Raw genomic sequence first — 17,188 nt, 5'->3', positions numbered from 1 at the left:
AGGACAGAGCAAGATGGCAAGACCCCGCCAGGAAATAAGACCACCCTGATTGTCCCCCCACTGTCCCACTTTGTTACCCTGTCCAGCTTGGAACTGCCCCAGCTCCACTTCCAATGGCCAGATGTGCAATGTACCTGTGAGACTAATAGACTGGTCTCTGCCATGGACATTCTTCCACCATGACCTCTCCCCATTTCACAACCCCCCTACATTTTTATGCACTTCAATAAACACCCTTGAAACCTCAATAATATTGGAGTCAGTCAATGATTGTGAACTTTGTATTCAATTACAGTGTTAAAAAAGGTTACCCATTGGAAGGTCAACATACCAATGTCACACATCACAAGCCTTTCAAGGGTGCAAGCTGTTGACACGTAGGTTACCACATTACTGAAACTGAAATGGAAGGGGACAACTCAGTTACCAAATAGGGAGTGAAATGTAGGTACAGGATAGAGGTAGACGTGTGAAATGAAATATAATGTGAAACATGAAATTGTACTCACCTGTGTCTCATTGAAAATATTGCTGTATGACTGACTCCCTGTTGTCGTTTTCATCTTCATCAGCTTCATCCTCATCACTGTCCACAGGCTCAACCGCTGCAACAACACCGTCATCTGGATCATCCTCCTGCAGAAAAGGCACCTGGCGTCGCAATGCCAAGTTATGGAGCATGGAGCAGGCGATGATGATGTCGCACACCTTCTTCGGTGTGTAGAATAGGGACCCACCTGTCATATGGAGGCACCTGAACCTGGCCTTCAGGAGGGCGAAGGTCCGCTCGATCACCCTCCTAGTCCGCCCATGGGCGTCATTGTACCGTTTCTCTGCCCTGGTCCTGGGATTCCTCACTGGGGTCAGTAGCCAGGACAGGTTGGGGTAACCAGAGTCCCCCAATAGCCATACACGGTGCCTCTGGAGTTCACCCATCATATCAGGGATGCTGCTATTCCGCAGGATGTAGGCGTCATGCACTGAGCCAGGGAACATTGCATTTACCTGCGAGATGTACTGGTCTGCCAAACAGACCATCTGGACATTCATGGAATGATAACTCTTCCTGTTCCTGTACACCTGTTCATTCCTGCCGGGGGGGACCAGAGCTACATGGGTCCCATCAATGGCACCTATGATGTTGGGGATATGTCCAAGGGCATAGAAGTCACCTTTCACTGTAGGCAAATCCGCCACCTCAGGGAAAATGATGTATCTCCTTACGTGTTTCAGCAGGGCAGACAACACTCTGGACAACACGTTGGAAAACATAAGCTGGGACATCCCTGATGCCATGGCCACTGTTGTCTGAAAAGACCCACTTGCAAGGAAATGGAGCACTGACAGCACCTGCACGTCATGGGGGATTCCAGTCGGATGGCGGATTGGTGACATCAGGTCTGGCTCCAACTGGGTACATAGTTCCTGGATTGTGGCACGGTCAAACCGGTAGGTCACGATGACATGTCGCTCTTCCATTGTCAACAGGTTCACCAGCGGTCGGTACACCGGCGGATTCCGCCATCTTCCAATATGTCCCAACTGACGGAGCCTAAGAAGGACAACAGCGAAGAAACTGTCAGCATTCCTCCAGGTATGTACCCACAGTCACACACATGACTACAACAGACAATTAACCCATCCGGGAAAGGTTTTGAGTGTAGGCCTCGGTATGTGTGACGCAGTAGTAATTGAAGCCATGTGGGCCCCTGAAATGGTGGCTGCCTGACCTCTAAACTGGGACAATGGAATTGTGGGGTAACTGCGCTGGCGTTGGACACCGTCGCGGTAGGCGGTCGTAGAGCGCGGCGCAATGCTGCATTGGTTAACATTGGACCCTATGGGTCCCAGGAGCCAATGAACAGGTGCGCTGGCGGTGATGATGCGCACCGCCGCGGACATCACCGCTGCGGACGTCACCACCATTTTCTATCTCTTCAATCACTAGATACCTGACCTTCGACAGGAGAGGACCTACACTGCTAGTGCTGCTGTGACCTCGGTCTGGAAGCGACGATGGCTGCTGCGTCTGGGGAAAGGGCCCCTGCCTTCACTGCACAGGAGTTGGAGAAACTTGTGGATGGGGTCCTCCCCCAGTATACGCTACTCTACGGTCCTCCAGACCAACAGGTTAGTACACAGGGAGCACGTTGTATGGCCTGGGTGGAGAGGGCTGGGTGGAAGAGGGAAGGGGGCAGAGTACATAGAACAGTCATGCATGGGGATGAATGGGCCACAGGGATAAAGTTGGGAGGGGGCCAATTACAATGACGGTGCTGTAGGTAATGACTGTTCCTCTTTCCTTGTGCATGTCATGTAGGTCAGCGCCCACCAGAAGAGGGACATTTGGCGTGCCATCGCCAAGGAAATCCGGACCCTGGGGGCCCACCCGAGACGGGGCACCCACTGCCGGAAGAGATGGGAGGACATTCGCCGCTGCAGCAAAAAGACGGCGGAGGCTCAGCTGGGGATGGCCTCCCAACGTGGGAGGGGTGCCCGTCGCACCATGACCCCCTTGATGTTCCGGATCCTGGCGGTGGCCTACCCGGAGTTGGATGGGTGCTTAAGGACATCACAGCAGACACAAGGGGGTGAGTACAACCTCATCCTATGGACTTTGCGTGCAGTGGAGCTGTCTGGGTGGGGGTGGTGGGCTGTGGGTGTCCCTAGGCCAGGGCAAGTTAGGTAGGCAAGGCCCCTCCGTTATGTAGGCCATGTGGCAATCTACCACAGCAAAAAAAAAAGGCAAATTGATGTATAGTTGCCCCTTTGCCATCCATGTGGGCAGATTTCTACCATTGCCATGTAGGCCATATCCCAGAAATTGCATGTGCAGAGGGCAGGAGCACGGCGTAATGCAGGGGCCTGCTGCGTTTGTCTTGTCCGCCAACGGTAGCGGTATGCCATGCACTAAAACTCTCTTTCTTCTGTCTCCACCCTTTTTCTGCTCTCCCTGTCCTTCTGTACATCAGCATCAACAGGCGGAGGTACAGTGGCACCGGAGCACGAGGGAGCAGCATCCCACATGGCCATGGAGGGCCACACCACAGACTCTGAATTCACCAGTGGGACGGAGGGCGAGGAGAGCTTCACGTCGGCCACAGGATCACCAAACAGCGACACGGACTCGTCCGCCGATGTGAGCTCCCCTGTGGTGCCGGCACCATCTGTGCACCCCACTTCTACAGGTACAGCCGCCACCTCCCCTACCAGCACCGCCCTCCCAGCAGCCCCTCAGCGTTCGCCCTGTGCCCGCTCACCCAGGAGGGTGGGCATCACCTTCGCCCCAGGCACCTCAGGCCCTGCCCCAGTCACCCCAGCTGCCCTCAGTGAGGAGGCCATTGACCTCCTCAGGTCACTCACTGTTGGGCAGTCTAAAATTGTGAATGCCATCCAGGGTGTAGAACGAGAGTTGAAACACTGTAATGCATTCCTGGAAGGCATTCATTCTGGTCAGGCTGTCCTTCAGCGAACCCTGCAATCTCTGGCCTCAGCACTGATAGCAGCCATTGTCCCTGTGTCCAGCCTCCCCCTCCAACTTCCTCCACCCAGACCCAATCCCCTGTACCCCAGCCCATCCCAAGCACACCTACAGACCAGCATGCACACAAGTCAACACACACAAGTAGCTCAAGCAAACATAGGCACCACACACACCACAGGCACTCACACAAGCATCAGACCCATTCAGACACAGCAACATCCACTGTCTCCACTGTCTCCCCCTCCTCCTCTTCTCCCTCCTCCCTCCCAGTGTCGTCTACACACACACCTGCATGCACCACATCGACAGGCACTAGGACTCGCACCAGGACACCCAGCACCACACCTGAACTCACCACCTCCACTGCCATATACACGTCCCCTGTGTCCTCTCCCAGTGTGTCTGTGACGCCCCCTCCCAAAGTACACAAACGCCGGCAATCACTCACCCAACATCCATCCACCTCACGACAGCCTCCAGTACCTGCACCTGCACCCAAAACAGCTAAAGTGACACCTCCTACAACCACCTCCTCTTCCTCCACTCCCAGAGCCCCCCCAGCTACCCATCCCAGTGTACGTCAGAAACTGTCCCTATGTCAAATTGACCTTTTTGCCCCCACACCCCCCCTCCAATTCATCAGTCCTGTCGTAGCACCTCAGCCAAAAAGCTTCCAGTACCAGTGGTGCGTGTACCAGGTTTTTGGAGTGCCCCGTCCACCAGGGCAGGCAGTAGGAACCGGAGCCAAGGCACTGTCAGCCCACCCCCTGTAAAGGCTCCGAAATTGGAGAGTGGACAACGGGACCGTGTCAAGACTCCTGGTGGGACAAACAGTGAAATGGGATCCAAGGCGATTGGTGAGTCATCTGTAACTCAAAAGAAGGTGGGGAAGGTCCCGAGGAAGTCTCCCCAACCTGTTGTGAGTGTCACAGTGGAGAAGTGCGCCATCATTTCCGGCGGTCCAGACACAACCGCCAGCACCGTCGATACTGGTCAGGAGACCACCGCCAGAGTCATAGCCCAGGAGGGCTCAAGTATCGTCACTGGTCCAGAGACCACCGCCAGAGTCATAGCCCAGGAGGGCTCAAGTATCGTCACTGGTCTAGAGACCACCGCCAGAGTCATAGCCCAGGAGGGCTCAAGTATCGTAACTGGTCAGGAGACCACTGCCAGAGTCACAGCCCAGGAGGGCTCAAGTATCGTTACTGGTCCAGAGACCACCGCCAGAGTCATAGCCCAGGAGGGCTCAAGTATCGTAACTGGTCAGGAGACCACCGCCAGAGTCACAGCCCAGGAGGGCTCAAGTATCGTAACTGGTCAGGAGACCACCGCCAGAGTCATAGCCCAGGAGGGCTCAAGTATCGTCACTGGTCCAGAGACCACCGCCACCGCCGGAGTCAGAGCCCAGGAGGGCTCAAGTATCGTAACTGGTCAGGAGACCACCGCCAGAGTCATAGCCCAGGAGGGCCCAAGTATCGTTACTGGTCAGGAGACCACCGCCACCGCCGGAGTCACAGCCCATGAGGGTCCAGAATCCCACAGCCCCGCTGGGCAATGATGGAACATCATGCCACACACCAACGTCCAGTGTGGAGTTCGTCATGCCACACACCAACATGCAGTGTGGAGTTCGTCATGCCACACACCAAAGTCCAGTGTGGAGTTTGTCATGCCAGACACCAATATCCGTACCAGAACCGCCATGGCAAAGCACCGCTGAACAGGGCAAAGACCGCCATGGTGAAGACCGCTGAACAGGGCAAAGACCGCCATGGCTAAGCATCGCTGAACAGTTCATAGCCAGCCATGGCAAAGCACCGCTGAACAAGGCCAAGACCGCTATGGTGAAGACCGCTGAACAGGGCAAAGACTGCCATGGTGAAGACCGCTGAACAGGGCAAAGACCACCATGGTGAAGACCGCTGAACAGGGCAAAGACTGCCATGGCAAAGCACCACTGAACAGGGCAAAGACCGCCATGGTGAAGACCGCTGAACAGGGCAAAGACCGCCATGGCTAAGCACCGCTGAACAGTCCATAGCCAGCCATGGCAAAGCACCGCTGAACAAGGCCAAGGCCGCTATGGTGAAGACCGCTGAACAGGGCAAAGGCTGCCATGGTGAAGACCGCTGAACAGGGCAAAGACCGCCATGGTGAAGACCGCTGAACAGGGCAAAGACTGCCATGGCAAAGCACCGCTGAACAGGGCAAAGACCGCCATGGTGAAGACCGCTGAACAGGGCAAAGACCGGCATGGCTAAGCACCGCTGAACAGTCCATAGCCAGCCATGGCAAAGCACCGCTGAACAAGGCCAAGACCGCTATGGTGAAGACCGCTGAACAGGGCAAAGGCTGCCATGGTGAAGACCGCTGAACAGGGCAAAGACCGCCATGGTGAAGACCGCTGAACAGGGCAAAGACTGCCATGGCAAAGCACCGCTGAACAGGGCAAAGACCGCCATGGTGAAGACCGCTGAACAGGGCAAAGACCGGCATGGCTAAGCACCGCTGAACAGTCCATAGCCAGCCATGGCAAAACACTGCTGAACAAGGCCAAGACCACTATGGTGAAGACCGCTGAACAGGGCAAAGACCGCCATGGCAAAGCACTGCTGAACAAGGCCAAGACCGCTATGGTGAAGACCGCTGAACAGGCCAAAGACTGCCATGGTGAAGACCGCTGAACAGGGCAAAGACCGCCATGGTGAAGACCGCTGAACAGGGCAAAGACCGCCATGGTGAAGACCGCTGAACAGGGCAAAGACTGCCATGGCAAAGCACCGCTGAACAGGGCAAAGACCGTGTGGGTATGAATAGTCCGGCACATCAGGCATCCTTCTCCCATGTGCAGCTGGGACTGTGACAGGACATGTACTTTCACGGGGAGACTCATCCAGTCTGGGCACCAGTCCCACCCAGTACCAGTAGAGAACTGCATCTACCTACGAAGATGTGTCTTTGCACTCCCCAAGATGGCACAGAGGGCAACCCACCCACTGTAGAGAGTTGAGAGACTGTGGCTTTGCACTCCCCAGGATGTAACAGTGGGCAAGCCACCCACTTGTGAGACTTGAGAGACTGTGGCTTTGCACTCCCCAGGATGGCACAGTGGGCAACCCACCCACTGAAGTGACTTGAGAGACTGTGGCTTTGCACTCCCCAGGATACATCAATGGGCATGGAGCCCCGTCGTGGATCTGGCTTTGCATTCATCTGGTTGAGGTGCCCCCCCCTTCCCTTCCCCCTGAGGTGCCTGTATTGTTTCTATCTGATGCCCCGGCAGTGTTCTCTCAGATTTTGGTCAGGTATCTATTGTGGGCGTCGTCCATGCATTTTTGGACTGTTGGTGCACGGACATTGTTGTGTACATGTCTGCACTACTTCTTGTATTGTACATTTATTTATGACAGATTTGGTATATATATCCGCATATTTTTTAATGAGTAGCATATTGGCACAATACAAAGTTTGACCGCTATTCGCTTTGTCTTTGCATTCTTCCGGGGGGGATTGTGGGTTGTTACTGTGATATTTTTGACTGCATTGGTGTGTATGTTGTGATAAGCGAGGGTGGGGGTGGGGGTGTTTGGTGGGTGTCCCCGTAACTTTTGCCTCACCCCTCCCCGTGTCGTAGGTGCTGTACTCACTGGTATGTTCTGCGCCTACGTCACTGTTGGTCGTAGATGAGAAGGAATGCAAGGGGAGGGAGTATTTGTAGTTCCGGCTCCATGGTGTCCTCGTTCCTCGTGGGATGTGTTGAGGTGAGCGTTTTCCCATAGCACAAGCTGTTTCCGCCGTGTTTTTATCCACGGTGAATCCGCCCCGGAAAAGGTGGCGGATTGTTGTGTTGTGATAGTGTGGGCGGTACATTGTCTTCCGCCTGTCTGTTGGCGGTGACGGCCGCGCTGTTTGTCTGTACTGCCGTGGCGGGCGATGTGTTAAAGTGGCTGTCTTAGTTGGCGGTTTCCTCCAGGGTCGTAATTCCCTTTTTTTGTCCGCCGGCCTGTTTGCGGTATTACCGCAGCTTTAACACCGTCCGCCAGGGTTGTAATGACCACCTATGTCTTGTTTAGGCTCATGAAGAGGTCTCTCCCAGCCTTATTTCACAAGAGCTAGTGGTCCCCTTACAGGGTGGCCAAACAGAAGTTCAAAGGGTGAGAACCCTACTCCCTTCTGAGGCACCTCTCTGTAAGCGAAAAGCAGACATGGCAAGAGGACATCCCACCTCCTTTTGAGTTTTTCAGGGAGCCCCATGATCATGCCTTTTAATGTCTTGTTGAATCTCTCAACAAGGCCATTAGTTTGTGGATGGTAGGGTGTAGTGAATTTATAAGTCACTCCACACTCATTCCACATGTGTTTCAGGTATGCTGACATGAAGTTGGTACCTCTGTCAGACACCACCTCCTTAGGAAAACCCACTCTGGTAAAGATACCAATGAGGGCCTTGGCTACTGCAGGGGCAGTAGTCGACCTAAGGGGAATAGCTTCAGGGTATCTAGTAGCATGATCCACTACTACTAGTATGTACATATTCCCTGAGGCTGTGGGAGGTTCAAGTGGACCCACTATGTCCACACCCAGTCTTTCAAAGGGGACCCCCACCACTGGAAGTGGAAGGAGGGGGGCCTTTGGATGTCCACCTGTCTTACCACTGGCTTGACAGGTGGTACAGGAGACACACAACTCCTTGACTTTCTGGGACATGTTGGGCCAGTAGAAGTGGTTGACTAGTCTCTCCCACGTCTTGGTTTGTCCCAAATGCCCAGCAAGAGGAATATCATGGGCTAAGGTCAGTATGAACTCTCTGAACTCCTGAGGCACTACCACTCTCCTAGTGGCACCAGGTTTGGGATCTCTTGCCTCAGTGTACAGGAGTCCATCTTCCCAATAAACCCTATGTGTTCCAGTTTTCTTGCTATTGGACTCTTCAGCAGCTTGCTGCCTAAGGCCTTCAAGAGAGGGACAGGTTTCTTGCCCCTTACCCAACTGCTCCCTTGAGGGTCCCCCTGGGCCTAAGAGTTCAACCTGATAAGGTTCCAACTCCATAGGCTCAGTTCCCTCAGAGGGCAGAACTTCTTCCTGAGAAGAGAGGTTCTCTTTTTGTTGTTGTGTTGCAGCTGGTTTCCCAGTTGTCTTTCCTTTCCTCTTGGTAGGCTGGGCCCTTTTTCCAGGCTCCAGCCATACTTTTTCACCCTGAGCCTTGCACTGTGCCCTTGTCTTGACACACACCAGTTCAGGGATACCCAGCATGGCTGCATGGGTTTTCAGTTCTACCTCAGCCCATGCTGAGGGCTCCAGGTCATTTCCAAGCAAACAGTCTACTAGGATATTTGAGGAGACCACCACCTGTTTCAGGCCATTGACCCCCTCCCCACTCTAAAGTTACCATAGCCATGGGATGTACTTTAGTCTGATTGTCAGCATTGGTGACTGGATAAGATTGTCCAGCCAGGTATTGACCAGGGGAAACCAGTTTCTCTGTCACCATGGTGACACTGGCACCTGTATCCCTCAGGCCTTCTACACTTGTCCCATTAATTAAGAGTTGCTGCCTGTATTTTTGCATGTTAGGAGGCCAGGCAGCCAGTGTGGCTAAATCCACCCCACCCTCAGAGACTAATGTAGCTTCAGTGTGACACCTGATTTGCTCTGGGCACACTGTTGATCCCACTTGGAGACTAGCCATTCCAGTGTTAGCTGGAGTGGAGTTGGAAGTGGTACTTTTCTTGGGACAGGCCTTGACTCCAGTTTGGTGTCCAGGCTGATTACAGCTACGACACCAGGCCTTTTTGGGATCAAAGTTTTTACCCTTGTACCCAAAATTGTTTTGTGAAGAGGCTCTGGGCCCACCCTCCTGTGCAGGTTTTTGGGGGCCTGAAGAAGACTCTTTACTATTTTTGTTTTTGGATGTCTCAACACTCTTCCTCTGGGGAGGCTTTGTGACCCCTTCCTTTTGGTCACCCCCTGTGGAAGTCTTGGTCACCCTAGTCTTGACCCAATGGTCCGCCTTCTTTCCCAATTCTTGGGGTGAAATTGGTCCTAGGTCTACCAGATGCTGATGCAGTTTATCATTTGAACAATTACTCAATAGGTGTTCTTTCACAAATGAATTGTACAGCCCATCATAATCATTAACACCACTGCCTTGAATCCAACCATCCAGTGTTTTCACTGAGTAGTCCACAAAAAAACCCCAGGTCTGGCTCGAGGTTTTTTTAGCCCCCCTGAATCTAATTCTATACTCCTCAGAGGAGAATCCAAAGCCCTCAATCAGGGTTCCCTTCATGAGGTCATAAGATTCTGCATCTTTTCCAGAGAGTGTGAGGAGTCTATCCCTACACTTTCCAGTGAACATTTCCCAAAGGAGAGCACCCCAGTGAGATCTGTTTACTTTTCTGGTTACACAAGCCCTCTGAAAAGCTGTGAACCATTTGGTGATGTCATCACCATCTTCATATTTAGTTACAATCCCTTTAGGGATTTTCAACATGTCAGGAGAATCTCTGACCCTATTTATGTTGCTGCCACCATTGATGGGACCTAGGCCCATCTCTTGTCTTTCCCTTTCTATGGCTAGGATCTGTCTTTCCAAAGCCAATCTTTTGGTCATCCTGGCTAACAGGAGGTCCTCCTCACTGAGGCTATCCTCAGTGATTTCAGAGGTGCTGGCCCCTCCTGTGAGGGAAGCAGCATCTCTGACTATTATATTTGGAGACAGGGCTTGAGGAGCCCTTTTCCCCCTATGCAGGACTGGAGGGGGGGAAGTCTCCTCCAAGTCACTAGCTTCATCCTCTGGGGTGTCATCCTCAGAGGGGTTGGCTTTTTCAAACTTTGCCAAAAGCTCCTGGAGCTGTTGTTTGGAGGGTCTTAAGCCAACTGTGATTTTCTTTATTTTGCAGAGAGACCTTAGCTCCCTCACCTAAAGATGGAGGTAAGGGGTGAGGTCGAGTTCCATCACATTCTCTTCTGCACTAGACATTCTGTTTCTAAAAGTTGGAATACTTTTTAAGAATCTAAAACTAGTTCTAGAATCTAATTCAAACTTTCACAAAACGTTTAAACTCTAAAAGAAATGCTAAACAGGGACTAACATAAGGCCCTAGCAGGACTTTTAAGAATTTAGAAAAATAGCTCAAATTGCAAAACTCTGTTTCTAATGACAATTTTTGGAATTTGTAGTGTGATCAGGTATTGGCTGAGTAGTCCAGCAAATGCAAAGTCTTGTACCCCACCGCTGATCCACCAATGTAGGAAGTTGGCTCTGTATGCACTATTTCAAAGTAAGGAATAGTATGCACAGGGTCCAAGGGTTCCCCTTAGAGGTAAGATAGTGGCAAAAAGAGATAATACTAATGCTCTATTTTGTGGTAGTGTGGTCGAGCAGTAGGCTTATCAAAGGAGTAGTGTTAAGCATTTGTTGTACACACACAGGCAATAAATGAGGAACACACACTCAGAGACAATTCCAGGCCAATAGGTTTTTGTAAAAGAAATGCTAAACAGGGACTAACATAAGGCCCTAGCAGGACTTTTAAGAATTTAGAAAAATAGCTCAAATTGCAAAAATCTGTTTCTAATGACAATTTTTGGAATTTGTAGTGTGGTCAGGTATTGGCTGAGTAGTCCAGCAAATACAAAGTCTTCTACCCCACCGCTGATCCACCAATGTAGGAAGTTGGCTCTGTATGCACTATTTCAAAGTAAGGAATAGTATGCACAGGGTCCAAGGGTTCCCCTTAGAGGTAAGATAGTGGCAAAAAGAGATAATACTAATGCTCTATTTTGTGGTAGTGTGGTCGAGCAGTAGGCTTATCAAAGGAGTAGTGTTAAGCATTTGTTGTACACACACAGGCAATAAATGAGGAACACACACTCAGAGACAATTCCAGGCCAATAGGTTTTTGTATAGACAAATATCTTTTCTTTGTTTATTTTAAGAACCACAGGTTCAAATTTTACATGTAATACTTCAAATGAAAGGTATTGCAGGTAAGTACTTTAGGAACTTTGAATAATCACAATAGCATATATACTTTTCAAATAAATCACATATAGCTATTTTAAAACTAGACACAGTGCAATTTTCAACAGTTCCTGGGGGAGGTAAGTATTTGTTAGTTTTTGTAGGTAAGTAAACCACCTACGGGGTTCAAGTTTGGGTCCAAGGTAGCCCACCGTTGGGGGTTCAGAGCAACCCCAAAGTTACCACACCAGCAGCTCAGGGCCGGTCAGGTGCAGAGTTCAAAGTGGTGCCCAAAACGCATAGGCTTCGATGGAGAAGGGGGTGCCCCGGTTCCAGTCTGCCAGCAGGTAAGTACCCGCGTCTTCGGAGGGCAGACCAGGGGGGTTTTGTAGGGCACCGAGGGGGACACAAGTTAGCACAGAAATTACACCCTCAGCAGCACGGAGGCGACCGGGTGCAGTGTGCAAACACACGTCGGGTTTCCAATGTTAATCAATGGGAGACCAAGGGGTCTCTTCAGCGATGCAGGCAGGCAAGGGGGGGCTCCTCGGGGTAGCCACCACCTGGGCAAGGGAGAGGGCCTCCTGGGGGTCACTCCTGCACTGGAGTTCCGATCCTTCAGGTCCTGGGGGCTGCGGGTGCAGAGTCTTTTCCAGGCGTCGGGATCTGGGAGTCAGGCAGTCGCGGTCAGGGGGAGCCTCGGGATTCCCTCTGCAGGCGTAGCTGTGGGGGTTCAGGGGGGGGAACTCTTGCTACTCACAGTCTCGTAGTCACCGGGGAGTCCTCCCTGAAGTGTTGTTTCTCCACAAGTCGAGCCGGGGGCGTCTGGTGCAGAGTAGCAAGTCTCACGCTTCGGGCAGGAACCGCAGTTGTCTTAAAGTTGCTTCTTTGAAACAAAGTTGCAGTCTTGGGTGAACAGAGCCACTGTCCTCGGGAGTTTCTTGGTCCTTCTAGAGCAGGGCAGTCCTCTGAGGATTCAGAGGTCGCTGGTCCTGGGGAAAGCGTCGCTGGAGCAGTGTCTTTAGAAGTGGGGAGACAGGCCAGTAGAGCTGGGGCCAAAGCAGTTGGTGTCTCCGTCTTCTCTGCAGGGTTTTTCAGCTCAGCAGTTCTCTTCTTCTTAGGTTGCAGGAATCTGAGTTCCTAGGTTCTGGGGAGCCCTTAAATACTAAATTTAAGGGCGTGTTTAGGTCTGGGGGGTTAGTAGCCAATGGCTACTAGCCCTGAGGGTGGGTACACCCTCTTTGTGCCTCCTCGCAAGGGGAGAGGGTCACATTCCTATCCCTATTGGGGGAATCCTCCATCTGCAAGATGGAGGATTTCTAAAAGTCAGAGTCACCTCAGCTCAGGACACCTTAGGGGCTGTCCTGACTGGCCAGTGACTCCTCCTTGTTTTTCTCATTATCTCCTCCGGCTCTGCCGCCAAAAGTGGGGCCGTGGCCGGAGGGGGCGGGCAACTCCACTAGCTGGAGTGCCCTGGGGTGCTGTAACAAAGGGGGAGAGCCTTTGAGGCTCACCGCCAGGTGTTACAGTTCCTGCAGGGGGAGGTGATAAGCATCTCCACCCAGTACAGGCTTTGTTATTGGCTACAGAGTGACAAAGGCACTCTCCCCATATGGCCAGCAACATGTCTGGTGTGTGGCAGGCTGCTAGAACTAGTCAGCCTACACGGATAGTCGGTTAAGGTTTCAGGGGGCACCTCTAAGGTGCCCTCTGGGGTGTATGTTACAATAAAATGTACACTGGCATCAGTGTGCATTTATTGTGCTGAGAAGTTTGATACCAAACTTCCCAGTTTTCAGTGTAGTCATTATGGCGCTGTGGAGTTCGTGTTTGACAGACTCTCAGACCATATACTCTTATGGCTACCCTGCACTTACAATGTCTAAGGTTTTGCTTGGGCACTGTAGGGGCACAGTGCTCATGCACTGGTGCCCTCACCTATGGTATAGTGCACCCTGCCTTAGGGCTGTAAGGCCTGCTAGAGGGGTGACTTATCTATACTGCATAGGCAGTGTGAGGTTGGCATGGCACCCTGAGGGGAGTGCCATGTCGACTTACTCGTTTTGTCTTCACCAGCACACACAAGCTGGCAAGCAGTGTGTCTGTGCTGAGTGAGGGGTCCCCAGGGTGGCATAAGACATGCTGCATCCCTTAGAGACCTTCCCTGGCATCAGGGCCCTTGGTACCAGGGGTACCAGTTACAAGGGACTTACCTGGATGCCAGGGTGTGCCAATTGTGTAAACAAAAGTACAGGTTTAGGGAAAGAACACTGGTGGTGGGGCCTGGTTAGCAGGCCTCAGCACACTTTCAAATCAAAACATAGCATCAGCAAAGGCAAAAAGTCAGGGGGTAACCATGCCAAGGAGGCATTTCCTTACAAGTAGCTTTACATTACTTTATTATCACTATGTATAACTGCTGCCTGAGACCTGTACGTGTAAACTCTGCATAGATCTGGAGAAAGATCTCCTCTCCTAGGGCCAGAGATTGTGAGATCAATGTAACGTTCCCTTCTCCCTTCCGGGCATTTCTAAAGTAACTTCTCAGTCATGGCGAGGAACCTGTGCAGAAGAGAAGGATTAGAACATGAAAGGCAGTGGAATGTATACATACCACCGAGATCATTTGAAGTGACAGTAAGACCTATGGTTTTGCAGTCAATTTTGTTGTGGACACTGTGCGGTGAAATGCGCATTTGGCCCCATTTTATTTAAACTTTTCTTGAGGGGGGGGGCATTCACCTTATAAATGCCCCAGGAGAGAGGCTCAGTAGCTGGAATGTGTAGAAATATGCACCCAGATTCTAACTTTTCTATACTTACGTAAGGAGTGCAGAAAATAAGCATGTTGCCATGGATCTCTGCTTTCTTACCGCCGCTATACAGCTAGAAATACAGAACGTTGTGTTAATTAAACATCTGCTTTAATTATACTCAGTGATATAACCTGCCTTTCCTTGGGCTGATGGCAGCAGGCATTGTGACGTAACAAATATAACAAGTTATTACAATTGAGTTGTGACATCATTGCTTTAAAAAAGGCGAATGGGTGTGTCACAAGTCGCCTATTATAAAGAAATTAGAGATAGGGTCTAATACAGGGATTGCAGAATCCCATGTATTATAATTGCCTAAACTGTGTTCTAGCAGTAGTGTCTTGGGACTCGTTCTGATACTGCAATATTTAACCTTGGGTTTTCAGGAAAGCTATTTTTCTCGTGCTCTCACTGTTGAACCTTTTCTCTGAAATGCGTGTCTGGTAAACGTACTCCATTTGTGAATACAATTACAGTAACTATCATGTTAAGAGGTGAGAGTGGTCTTAAATGGTAGCCAAAGGGTAATGGCACCTTAGGGATCCAGGCCTCATTTTTCAATTATGAGCACTAGGAATGAGAGCAGAGAAGATGTGCTTAAGGTTGCAACAAACTACAGGCATTAGGCATTAGGGCAAGCGGCGGATGTTCTACATTAAGAAGCGATTTACAAGTTTCAACATTATTTTACACCATTCTGAATTCCTAACAAGGGTTGGTAATGAATCCTATCCGGAGGCAAATAAATCAAAGTTACGTTCTAGATTGTTTTCTATGATTGTGTAATCAATTTAATTTACCCACTAATGTCAAATAACAATATATTTGAACCTACAGTGTTTTTCATTGTTTCAGCTTTGTGTAATGTTCTACTTACCTTATATACACTAGTGTATATAAACGAGCAGTTATGCCACACGCAACCATAAAATAGAAAAAGTTAGACAAAACTATCATACACCAAACCCAGCCCAGGTAACCCATATATGGCTGTATAATAACTAGACTCAACAGTACATGCCACCAATGAACGCATGTATCAGAACATCTGACATTAGAAAGGACCTGGGAAACACAGAGATCAAAAAGACATAGAAACACAAGTTGGAAAAAACAAAATAGATCAGACAAGTGTCAATCAATAGTGGCACATGACACAACATTTTATTTTTTTAAACTTTGCCACCTTAGAAATGTGCAAATTTTGCAATGTTTTTTTTTTTTTTAAGTGCAATCACATGGGACTACACAACAGTAGGAAATTGTTTTCACTGCAGTGCAGAGCTACAAACTACTAGAGTTGGCCAGCCAACAAATTAACAGGGAGAGCCAAGCCAGAGCTGAGCCAAGGGCCTGCTTTGGCTTCATGAGCCTGTGAACCAGCCATTTAAATTATTTCCCTTTAAATGGTGCAACAAATATCATGTAAAAATTTTATATTATCTTCAAAATTCCAAAAAGTATAGTTTTTTAATATGCGGAAGCATTACACCTTAGTATATCAGATTATATCAATGTATTGAGAGCTATTTATTAAAAGTGATAGGGGTCTATTTACAAACCGCATTTTGTAGTATGTTTAGTAGTAGAACAACAGTACTACGAATGTGCTAAAAAATGCTATTCAGAAATCCACTTGAGGAGGGGTAAGCACCCATTCAATAAAAGGTAAGGACACTGCTATCACAAAGAGCCTTTCTATAGTTACTACAAACAAAAATGTCTCAAAACAAATGTAAATGTACTCCAGCTCAGAGCTGGAGTAAGTGCAGCACCACACATTGCCAAACACCGCTACTGCAGCACCCTTTCATAGAAAATAATGAAGGTAGGGACTTCAACTAAAACCCCAAAGGAATTACTGTTAGATAATGAAAATTATTTTAACTATTTTAAAGTATAAATAACTGTTATTAAATGTCAAATAAAATTGCCTATACATAAAACAATCACTAATTAATTTTAAGATATGTTATTAAACGTATATACATTTAAAAATTAATGTAACATTAATAAGTATTAAAAATAATGTCTTTTATCATAATTAAATACATCACTTCTACTAATTTTAAATACATCTTAAAAGTATATTTTTGTATTTCAGGTGGGATATTTAAAAATTTAAATTTCATATATAACTGTATTTATTATATTCAAAATAATGAAATGTTTAATTTGAAATTAAGTTGGTAATGCAGTAACATTTTTAATATTCCATATTTACAATAAAATATAAATTAACATTAATATTGAAGATAAACAATATTGTTTCTATTCTTTAAAGGTTAGTAAACGTGTAAACTTTTCAGTGTACTTTACCAGACCGATTTTTTCAGCATGGCTGAGAAGGCCTCTGTCAAATGTACTAGTAGTAACTTTACTGTCATATTTGACTGACCCTCAAGCCCTATTTCAGGGGTCAGGGGCATGTAAGTCCACACTTTTGAGGAACTTAACACTTGAATAATGATTATCCAAAAGTACTAAAGTTACTCAAAAGTGTAAGAGTAAAGAGGCAGGTTAGTTGTTATGTGCACCCTATGTGCCCCTTAAATTCATATTATATATATATATATATATTATATATGAACAAGATTAACATACTCCTCTTTTAAGCCAAACACAAGAGAGTTATTTGCCTTGGAGCACGCAAATGGGGCATGTGGGGAAGCTAGGATTGATAGTAGTTTGTCTGGTTTCACATTGTGAAATTCAGCCACTACATGGGTATCTTTCTCTCGCCTGCTTTACATCAAAGGCTAATGTTTGCCGGTAATTCTTGGTGCATGCGCTTTGCATCAAAGGCTAATGTTTGCCATTAATTATTGGTACTTGAGTTAGAGCACAAGTTGCTGGTAGGAGCCATGGAAGGTCGGATTGCTTTGCCTTAAACAGTCCCAGACAATCAAAGAGGACTTTAAG

This window comes from Pleurodeles waltl, chromosome 6 (genome assembly GCF_031143425.1).
Source record: "Pleurodeles waltl isolate 20211129_DDA chromosome 6, aPleWal1.hap1.20221129, whole genome shotgun sequence".
Lineage (NCBI taxonomy): Eukaryota > Metazoa > Chordata > Amphibia > Caudata > Salamandridae > Pleurodeles > Pleurodeles waltl.
The sequence above is the reverse complement of the archived record's forward strand: the minus strand, read 5'-3'. Positions refer to the sequence as shown.